General features: G+C 37.9%; 1 non-coding gene across 1 annotated transcript; it reads right to left on the bottom strand.

Moving 5' to 3' along the window:
- Positions 1–6,949: 6,949 nt before the first annotated feature.
- On the bottom strand, positions 6,950–7,013 carry LOC117073844. Its single transcript, XR_004433401.1, has one exon. It is a non-coding gene; the product is annotated as a U7 small nuclear RNA (small nuclear RNA).
- Between the last annotated feature and the right edge of the window lie 2,917 nt (positions 7,014–9,930).

Below are 9,930 nucleotides of genomic sequence, written 5' to 3'. Positions count from 1 at the left end.
CACACATACAGACACACACACACGCACCAACTCTTGAACCAAATGAAGGGAATGAAGAAGAAGGCAAGACAAAAGACTCCTCAAAAATCTTTGATTAAATGTTTGTGCGTGGCCACCAGGCCCTTGTCAATCTGTAACTGTCACTGAGGCATTCTTATTAATTCTTTGAGCCTCTCAGGTGCTGCAGTTAAATCTGATTCCAGTGACTAGGAATAACTGAGCCTTGGTAAAAAACAAAAACAAACAAAAACAGAAGCCTGCTGTTGTTAAACTATGCTATTAAAGTGGGCTACCCAAGGAAATGCATTTTATTCAGTAAATAAGTCACACAGGAACGTAGGCTGTATAGTTAGAGATGCTGTTCTTTCGTTTGGGATCTTGCTGGGCTGAGGAGCTTCTGATGGCTTGCTCGCCATTCCAATTAACCAAAGACTCTCTCTCTCTGCTGATGGATGATCACTGGTTTCTTTGCAGGTCTGGGAAATGTGCTTGGCTTGCTCCCCGATATGACATGCCTGCTCAGCTTGCTGGGTTTTGCAAAGTTTAGCTCAGTTGTGGGCTTTTCTTGCTTCCAGGAGACTTGGGTTGACTTTTCACATTCCTGGGTCTCCTGTGTCTGAAAACCTTCAATCTGGCTTTACAAATGATCTTATAATGTAACACTAGCTCCTGAATGGTAACATAAGTTTGGTAACAATAATAAAATAGAAATAGGGAGCTATCAGAGATTATTAGCATGGGCATATGAATTAAGCCATATTGCAACAAATCTGTTTCAAAGGTAATAATCTTAGTTTGGACAGAATTGAATTCAAGACCTCAGCCTCGCTGGCATTTCCCACATCCACTTCCTCTAACTATGAAACTTTCCAGATATGTACTTGAATGATATATGTTCCCAACTAGACTTCGTGTGGTCTTCTACAAGAAAGTCTCCTCTCAACCTCTTTTTTCAAATGCCCTGGTATTTTGAGTCCTAGGTAGCTGAATATTCTACAAAGTTATGTATAAGAAGGTCCCCATGCCTCTGTGGTTGCCAAGGACAGACATTATTGTTTCTTTTATTCATCAGGTATCTCTAGCCTGGCACATGAAAGATGTTCAAAAAATATTAGTTGGTTTAACAAATAAATGAATAAATGCAATATGAATAATTATAATTACAGTTACAATACTTTCCTCAAAGATTATTGAAATAATTATTTGAAAACATTCATGAAATTTTAAGTCTTATGAAAGTGAATAAATTGGATCACTAGTGCCATAAACCATGGTTAATTCCACACCTTTTCTTTATGTTGTGTCCAATGAGAAGTGCAGAAAGCACATTTATACAAATCTAATAGTCTTTTGTTTACATAAAAACGTGTTTCTAAGCAAAATTGTACAAGTGACATATTTCATATTTGCTGCCATTCAAACCTCCTTTTATCAGTGCTACTCTATTTTGAGAGGGTATCAACTTCCAGGGACCCAAGGCCCTCAGAGAATCTTGTACATTTTACATAATTAATTTTGAAGATTCTCTCATCCTTACTGCAGACACTGAGCATTTGCTACCATTGCCTCTTCACCATCACAACTTATCTTTCCTATCTCATATTCCTATTTTATTTTATTTTATTTTATTTTATTTTTTTGAGATGGAGTCTCACTCTGTCGCCCAGCCTGGAGTGCGGGGGTGTGATCTCGGCTCACGGCAACCTCCGCCTCCCAGATTCAAGCAATTCTTCTGCCTCAGCCTCATGAGTACCTGGGACTACAGGTGCCTACCACCACGCCCAGCTAATTTTTGTATTTTTTATAGAGAGAGGGTTTCACCATATTGGCCAGGCTGGTCTCAAATTTCTGACCTCGTGATCCGCCCACCTCGGTCTCCCAAAGTGCTGGGATTATAGGTGTGAGCCACCGTGCCCAGGCTCCTATCTTATATTCTTTCTCAGCATTACAAAGCCAACCTTAAAACTTTGTGTATGTGGTCATGTTATCAGCGGGTTACTACTTAGTGTGATATTTCCTGGGTGGTGGTGTGTGTCTTTCATTAGGAGCAGCTACTTCAGCCCTCCTGGCAAAATGACAGAAGAATATTGGCTCTTCCAAGAACGCTTCAGATGGTGCCACTTTGGCAGCCACCTATTTTATCTGTGCATTAATCCTACCCCGGTAACACACACTGAGGTGTTTCTCATCTATGCTCTAAGTGGATGAGAAACTAGGTTCAGATGGTGAACTAGGAGACTTGGGCAAATTGCCCCGTCTCTCTGCCCTAGGTTCTTTACCTATAAATTGAAAAGTGGGGAAGGTAGTATCCCAGACTTTCTCATCTTTTCTGCACTTAAAACAGTAGTGATTCTGAGATTCACTGGAATATGCTTCATATAAAATAAACCAGGTTAAAAGGGAAATCCTTAAGAGATGCTGCTGTTTTTCTCACACTTGCTATCAGACTCCTTATGAGAATAGAACAATTTAGGAGCCAAAAGCATCATATATATTTTTTCAGTACATAAGCTTTATGAAGACAACAAAGTGATTTTTGAAGAATGACCAGCCAGATGCGGTGGCTCACGCCTGTAATCCCAACACTTTGAGAGGCTGAGGCAGGCAGATCACTTGAGCCCAGCAATTTGAGACCAACCAGCCTGAGCAATATGGCAAACCCCATCTCTACAAAAAATTCTACAAAAAATGAGTTGGGTATATTGACACATGCCTGTGGTCCCAACTACTCAGGAGGCTGAGGTGAGAGGATCACTTGAATAGGTAAGGTTGAGGCTGCAGTGAGCTGAGATCATGCCACAGAACACCAGCCTGGGTGACAGAGTGAGACCCTGAAAAAAAAAAAAAAAAAAGAATGACCAAACTCATTCTCCAAAGAGAACTGAAGAATACAAATTGTACTGAACTATACAGTATATATTCCACAGTACATTCTGATTACTGTTTTTATTTCCTCTGCTTTCACGATCTTGTGACACCTAGAATGATTCTTCAAGCCACTTATTCTTTGAGACAACACATTTCTATTGTAGGTCCCAGTAGATCTAGCCTGAGCTGAGTGTTCAGCCTTACCAGGACTATCATCTTCAATGTGAGAAACAAAGATCTACATTTCCATTTTTTGTGGAGGGATTACTTCCTAATTGAGATTCTTTCAACACACAAAAGCATGAACACTATGAAACTTTCTCTTAAAAAACATAGAATATGCCTGTTGCAAGATGCAATTATAATGCTATTATTCAATCAGTTTGTGTCCTGCATAGTGGAGGCACATGTACACAGATATGTTAATCAGGGTAAGGCTAAACTGCTGCATCAAAGAGGATCTCCCACAACCAAAGCTTTCAGGCTTAAAGAAAAAAATAAATTGACTTCTTGATCATGTCCCAGCCTGAGATACATGTTGCCAGATGATACCTCTGCTGCATGGTGGCCATTTAGGAACCCAAGGTAAAGGTGGCTCACCTATCTTCAGTATCTGTTCCCTAGTAACAACCTACATTCCACTTATGAGCTTAAAAATAGACCACAAGCTGATAATTTTATCACTTTGTAGTTTAAAATATGATCCATAAATCCTCTTACCTCTTCGCCCTATAAATTTGCCTCTCTTTTTAAAAAAATCATGGCATGGTGACTATTTTTATACCATCATATGTAGTGGGTAAACTGTTGATAAAATAGAATACAATTCTCATTTTTTTAGGTTCTATTGAGGGAGTAAATGAATCTGAAGATTTCCTTGTACTGTATGTATGATTCTCCTGTTTGATAAAAGATGTCGAGGATTGATAATAAAGGTCTAGGTTTTTTAACATCTTATTTGCCATTGTGTTGATACACCAATATCAGGCTGTTCTTTCTGCAGCACTGACCAAACTTCAAAATATAAAGGAATGTGTTCTTTGGTGTTATGTTTTTGTTGACACTGGATTTTTGTTCTGAACAAAAATAAAAACTTTTCTTTTTTTCGTTAAGTAGTGACTTTGACCAAAAAGAAAACATAAAAAGACAACAGTGTGTTGGTGTAAGCCAGGAGACAGTGGTGACTGCTTTTATTTTTATAGTGCATTATGAAAGACAGTCTTCTAAAAAGTTTGAAGGCTGCTAAGAATGAAATACTTTTAAAGGTCTATGGCTCTTTTAAAGATATGACTTAAAGGATGATCAACCTTCATCTCTGAGGGATGAAAAGTAAGTCAGTTTATACAGTAGCATATTTGCCAGCCTAGAAAATAAAAAGATATGCTATTCACATTCATAGACTCCAAGTTTGTTTTCTGCCATGGAGAACCAAGATGTTTTATTGGTTCAAACTGTCACACGGTTTTTTCACAGGGCTAGGTCTCTTGGGCAAGGAGTCCCACAGCAGCTGAGCAAACACTCTGGAGTTATATGTAGCTCAAGACCACCATAAAGGTTGCTAGAGAAGGCAGGCCAACCACTCTGTGGGATCTGAGGGAGTGGCTTCTGAGAATTAGATGGTCTCAGGGGCATCAGAAGCCTGACTGTGCATGCCTGCCTTCAGCCTGGTGATAGATCCCCACGAGGGTGCTGAGGTTCCCAGATCAGCAAGGTCTCACAGTCCCCCAGGCCCAATCAGGTTAAGCCTGGGATCCCCTGCCATGCCCTGTCAGACAGCCAAGACACTGACACTCGATACTTGGCCCTACCTCCCAGAGAACTGCTTCTCAGGCCTCCCATGGCTGTCCCACAGTAGTTTTGGCCCAAATCATTTCCTGCTACATTTCCTTTCCCCACTGCCGTGTAGAGAAGTGTGATGGGGCATGAAATAATAGAACTGTGAGCCAAATAACACACTCTATTTGAAAGGAATGATCTGGTATCCTTCAATAAAAAATAATTGTGCTTGTAATATCAAATGTGTGGCTACAGACTTGCAAAAAACCCAAAAGACCACGGGATGGAATGGTATAGTCTATAGAGTGGTAGAGAAGAGAGACAAGAGATCAGAAGTACCGGGGAAGAGAATCCTAATTAGAAGATGTGGCTCCAGTGTTCTTGAAGGCACTCAGCTATAGTCAAGGCCTGTCCATAACACAAAAGGGTGAGGTGAGGTTAGTGATACATATAATTTCTGCTTATAGTAAGCCTATAAAATTAATTAGTCTAATTGACTAATAATTAGTTTGTATTATTAAGGATAGTTAGAAACCAGTCTCATATTTTATAGTATATCATTATTAACAGAAATATTTGTAAGCTAAGGTTACCATGTATATGAATGTATTATTTGTTCTAAATATTCTTGGCAGGTAACTCAACTGGAAAGCAGTCATTCTCTTCTCTAGCATGTGCACTCATGTGCACACACAGAGCACTCAAGGAAGGACTGAAAAGAGAAAGACGAGTAAGGAAAAACAACTAAGGAAAAAGTAAGGCAGAATTGGAAATCAAAACAAAATTACATCTGAAATGATGTGATTAACAAAGTAGCCAAAGAAGGGCACTCAAATATCAAAGCAATACAGGAACAGAGACATTTTCCAAAACTCCAAGTAGAATAAGGGAATCATTTCACTGTACGATTACAACAATATACACGCAACTAGTCTTCCTTTCTAGTCATAACAGAAATTACTTGAAACATACACAGAATGAAGGAAAGAATTCTGGTTTTGAATACTGAGAATTCAAGGAGAGTAAAGTTATTTCCTCCAATGGCTGAAAATCATATATATATATATACACACACACACACACACACATATATATGTATTTTTTGTATATATATATTCTGTGAGCATATAGGTAAAATTCCTTTTATCTGTTTCATCTCAAGAGCCTGAAATAATTTAATCTTCTTGCAAAGTTTTTTAAAAAGAGACTGTAAATGTTTACATTATTAAGCATGTATTTAATGGAGAAAAAAAGAACAAGAACAAAAATTTTGGCTGAGGCATTTTTGCCAAGAAAAGATCTCCAGAGTGAATTTTGTGATGGCTTGGAAAAAATAGAATAAGGTAGGTTCTGTGTAGAATAATACTGTTTGGAAAATTATAACTGGATTTTAAATCCATTTTATGATAGTAACAAGTCACTTCAAGTTTTTCCTTACATGGTGTTAATTAAGCTACATAAAATCAGGTTCATAAAATAAACTTTTCTTCTTTCACAATAGAAGAATCTAGCAGTTATCACTTTAACCAAGTGATCAAATATAGGCTCCCCAGTAATGGAACACATTGTCATGATATGAGTCTTGATGTGATGGTATTGGAAGTATATAACATAATCTATATTGTATTTTCCCAAAAATGTTTAACCTAAATATTAGCACGAGAAAACAATCAAATCCAGATTGTGGAACATTCTCTGAAACAGATTGCTCTAACCCTTCAAAAATGTTAATGCCGTGAAAGATAAACAGGAGAGGGAACTATTCTAAATTAAAGGAAACTAAAAAGACATGACAACCACATGCAATGTGATATGGATTGGATGTTTGTTCCCTCTAAATCTCACATTAAACTATAATCCCCCATGTTAGAGGCAGGGCCTAGTGGGAGGTGTTGGATCATAGCGGCGAATCCCTCATTAATGCCTTAGTGCCATTCTTATGATAATGAATAAGTTCTCTGAATTTGTGTGAGACCTGGTTGTTTAAAAGAATATTTCTCTCTCTCTCTCTCTGTCTGTCTCCCCTTCTCTCTCTGTCTGTCTCCCTCTCTCTCTCCTGCTCCTGCCATGTGATGTGCTGGGTCTCTCTTCACCTTCTGCCAGCATTGTAAGCTTCCTGAGCCCCTCACCAGAAGCAGTTGCTGACACTTGGCTTTGTATATAGCCTGTAGAACCATGAAGCAATTCTAGTATATGGGTTTTCATTGTACTATTCTTTCAACTTCTCAGCATGTTTAAGACTGTTTAAGGACACTGGGTTACTAAATAGTAAATGAGGACTATTTCTCTCTTGTTTTGCGGGGGAAGGGGAAGTTTCCTGTGAAGACCAGAAAACCTGCTAGACAAATTCCGTAAGAGCTGTAACACTCTGTGTTTCAGGTAATAAGCGAAGAAGGGACAATACACTATCTCTGTTTTGCAATTTCTACTGTACCGTCATGGATCTAAGTGCTGAGCATCGCTGGTTAAAAAATAAAAGATAATCAGATACTATATGCCTTTTAAAAGAATACACCATTACTATGAAGTAGTCTTGCCAAAAAATCAAACCTAAAATTGACTAAAGACCTAGGTCAGTCATTTGCAAACATGAGTGGGATTAGGACAACCCAAAAGGCTTGTTAAATCAGATTGCTGGACTGCAAGTCCAGAGTTTCTGATTAAATAGGTTTAGGATAAAGTCCAGTCATTTTCATTTCTAACAAGTGGGAGTGCTGAGGCTACACTCCATGATCACCTTTTAAAAGCAAATTTTCTAGATTAACCTGCTAATTTACAGAAACTGCAAAGGACAGAGAAAGATGTTAAATAATACCATGGGGATGCTATCAACAGAACCTGACCATGGGCAAGTCTAAAAGAAAAAAACCACTCTGTGTGTCTTAAATAAATAAACTGCAATTTAAATAAAGATGAAAGGGGAATATATAGGTTAAAAGAGATTTAGGCCAGGCCCCATGGCTCATACCTATAATCCCAGCACTTTGGGAGGCCAAGGCAGGTGGATCACTTGAGCTCAGGAGTTCAAGACCAGCCTGGGCAAACAGTGAAAACCTGTGTCTATAAATAAATACAAAAAATTAGCAGGGTAGGGTGGTGTGCACAGATCACCTGAGCTCAGGAGGTCAAAGCTGCAGTGAGCCATGATCATGCTGCTACACTCCAACCTGGACAACAGAGCGAGACTGTCTCAAAAAAAAAAAAAGAAAGAAAGAAAGAGATCTAAAAGATATGTCAATCAACTGCAATATGTCAAATTCTACTTAGATTCTTATTTAACATTACCTTTTTAAAGCATATTTATTACATTTAAGAGAATATTAGAAATTTGGCAATTGACTGGATGAATTATTAGTTTTATAGATGTGTTGGTGGTTTTTTTTTTTTTTTTGAAAGAGAGTTCTTCCAGCACTTTGGGAGGCCAAAGCAGGCAGACTGTTTGAGTCCAGGAGTTTGAGAGCAGCAAAAAATACAAAAATTAGCCAGGCGTGGTGGTGCACACCTGTAGTCCCAGCTACTGGGGAGGCTGAGGCAGGAGAATTACTTGAGTCTAGGAGGCAGAGGTTGCAATGAGCTGGGATTGTGCCACTGCACTCCAGCCTGGGTGACAGAGACCTTGTCTCAAAAAAAGAAAACATCCTTTTATGTTGGTGCCAGCATCTCTTCCAGGCATATTCATAGTACACATGTGATGATTTCTTCATTATTTTGAGATGTCAAAATACTAAACCACCAAACACACACATAATCAATATAAGTTATATTTTAATCACAAGCAAAAATATCAAAAATGATTTCATTTAATTGTGAAAATATCATATATAAAGAGTACATTATAATAATAGCAGCATTGGAGCCAGGTGCATAATGTCATGAGAAATCGTGTCCAGCTCATGAAATAAAAATCCACAGTCCTAGGGGGCAGAAAAGAATGTATTATCAACATGTAGCTTAAAGAATAACAATAAAATGAAGACCTGTGCATCCATCACCCAGCTTAAGAAATATAATATTATCAGTACCCCTAGAAGGTCCTGAGGGCTCCGTATAAATCACCTCCCCATCACTGGCCCTGGAAGTAACTACTATGCTGAAATTTGAGCTAACTATTCCTTTGCAGAACTGCATGCTTTTACTGCCTAACACTATAGTTTTATCTGTTTAGATACTTATATAAATAGAATAATACCGTATGCATTTTTCTATGTATTACTTATTGTTGCTGTTGTACAACCTTATATTTTTGAGATTCAGCCATATGAATATATGCAGCAGTAATCCTTCTATATTCACTGCCATATAGTATTCATTTGAATAGATATTCCAAGATTTATCAGTTTTTGTGATGACGAATGTTTCATCTCTTCCTTTCCAAATTTTCAACTGTCTTATTTGATTACACTATTACCGCCATTACAAAGTTACACTAGAATAGTGATGGAGATCAGTTCTTCCTGACTTCCGTGGAATGTTTCCCATTAATCATGATGCTAGCTTTTGGGCTGAAATATAAGTTTATATCATGGTTTTTTAAAAAGTATTCATATATTGCTATTTAATTGAGTGTTTTTGTCAAAAATGATTGCTGGGTTTTGGCAGGTGCCTGTTCAGCATTTATGGAAATGATGGTGTGATTTTTCTCATTAGTTCTTCCAATTTAATAATTTTTTAATATGGAAGTGTCATTGATTCATGAAATGAATTCCCCTTGCTAATGACACTTGAATCTTAAAATTTGTTCCTAGAACTTATTTAGGAGTTTAGTATCAAATTGATCTGTAGGTCTTTTCTTTAAAACAATATGTCAGAATTTGGAATCAATGTCATCTTCATGTCATAAAAATAATTTGGAATAGTACTTTTTTAAATGCTGTGGGCTGTCTAAATAGCACTAGTATTGTCTTCCCTTTAAAGACTTAGTATAACTTTCCATAGAAACAAATGGGCCTAAAGCTTTTCTTTATTAATTTTCTCTATTTCTTCTAAGGAGATCATTTTGTTTAGATTTGTCTATGTATTTTCTTTTTTTTTTTTTTTTTTTTTTTTTTTGAGGCAGAGTCTCGCTTTGTCGCTCGGACTGGAGTGCAGTGGCCGGATCTCAGCTCACTGCAAGCTCCGCCTCCCGGGTTTACACCATTCTCCTGCCTCAGCCTCCCAAGTAGCTGGGACTACAGGCGCCTGCCACCTCGCCCGGCTAGTTTTTGTATTTTTAGTAGAGACGGGGTTTCACCGTGTGGATATGTTATGTTTTCTTAGCTAAAAGTTATTGTTGGCCAGATGCCATGG

This window comes from Trachypithecus francoisi, unplaced genomic scaffold (assembly GCF_009764315.1).
Source record: "Trachypithecus francoisi isolate TF-2019V2 unplaced genomic scaffold, Tfra_2.0 Lachesis_group4, whole genome shotgun sequence".
Classification (NCBI taxonomy): domain Eukaryota; kingdom Metazoa; phylum Chordata; class Mammalia; order Primates; family Cercopithecidae; genus Trachypithecus; species Trachypithecus francoisi.
This window is presented reverse-complemented; position numbering and strand designations above follow the sequence as displayed.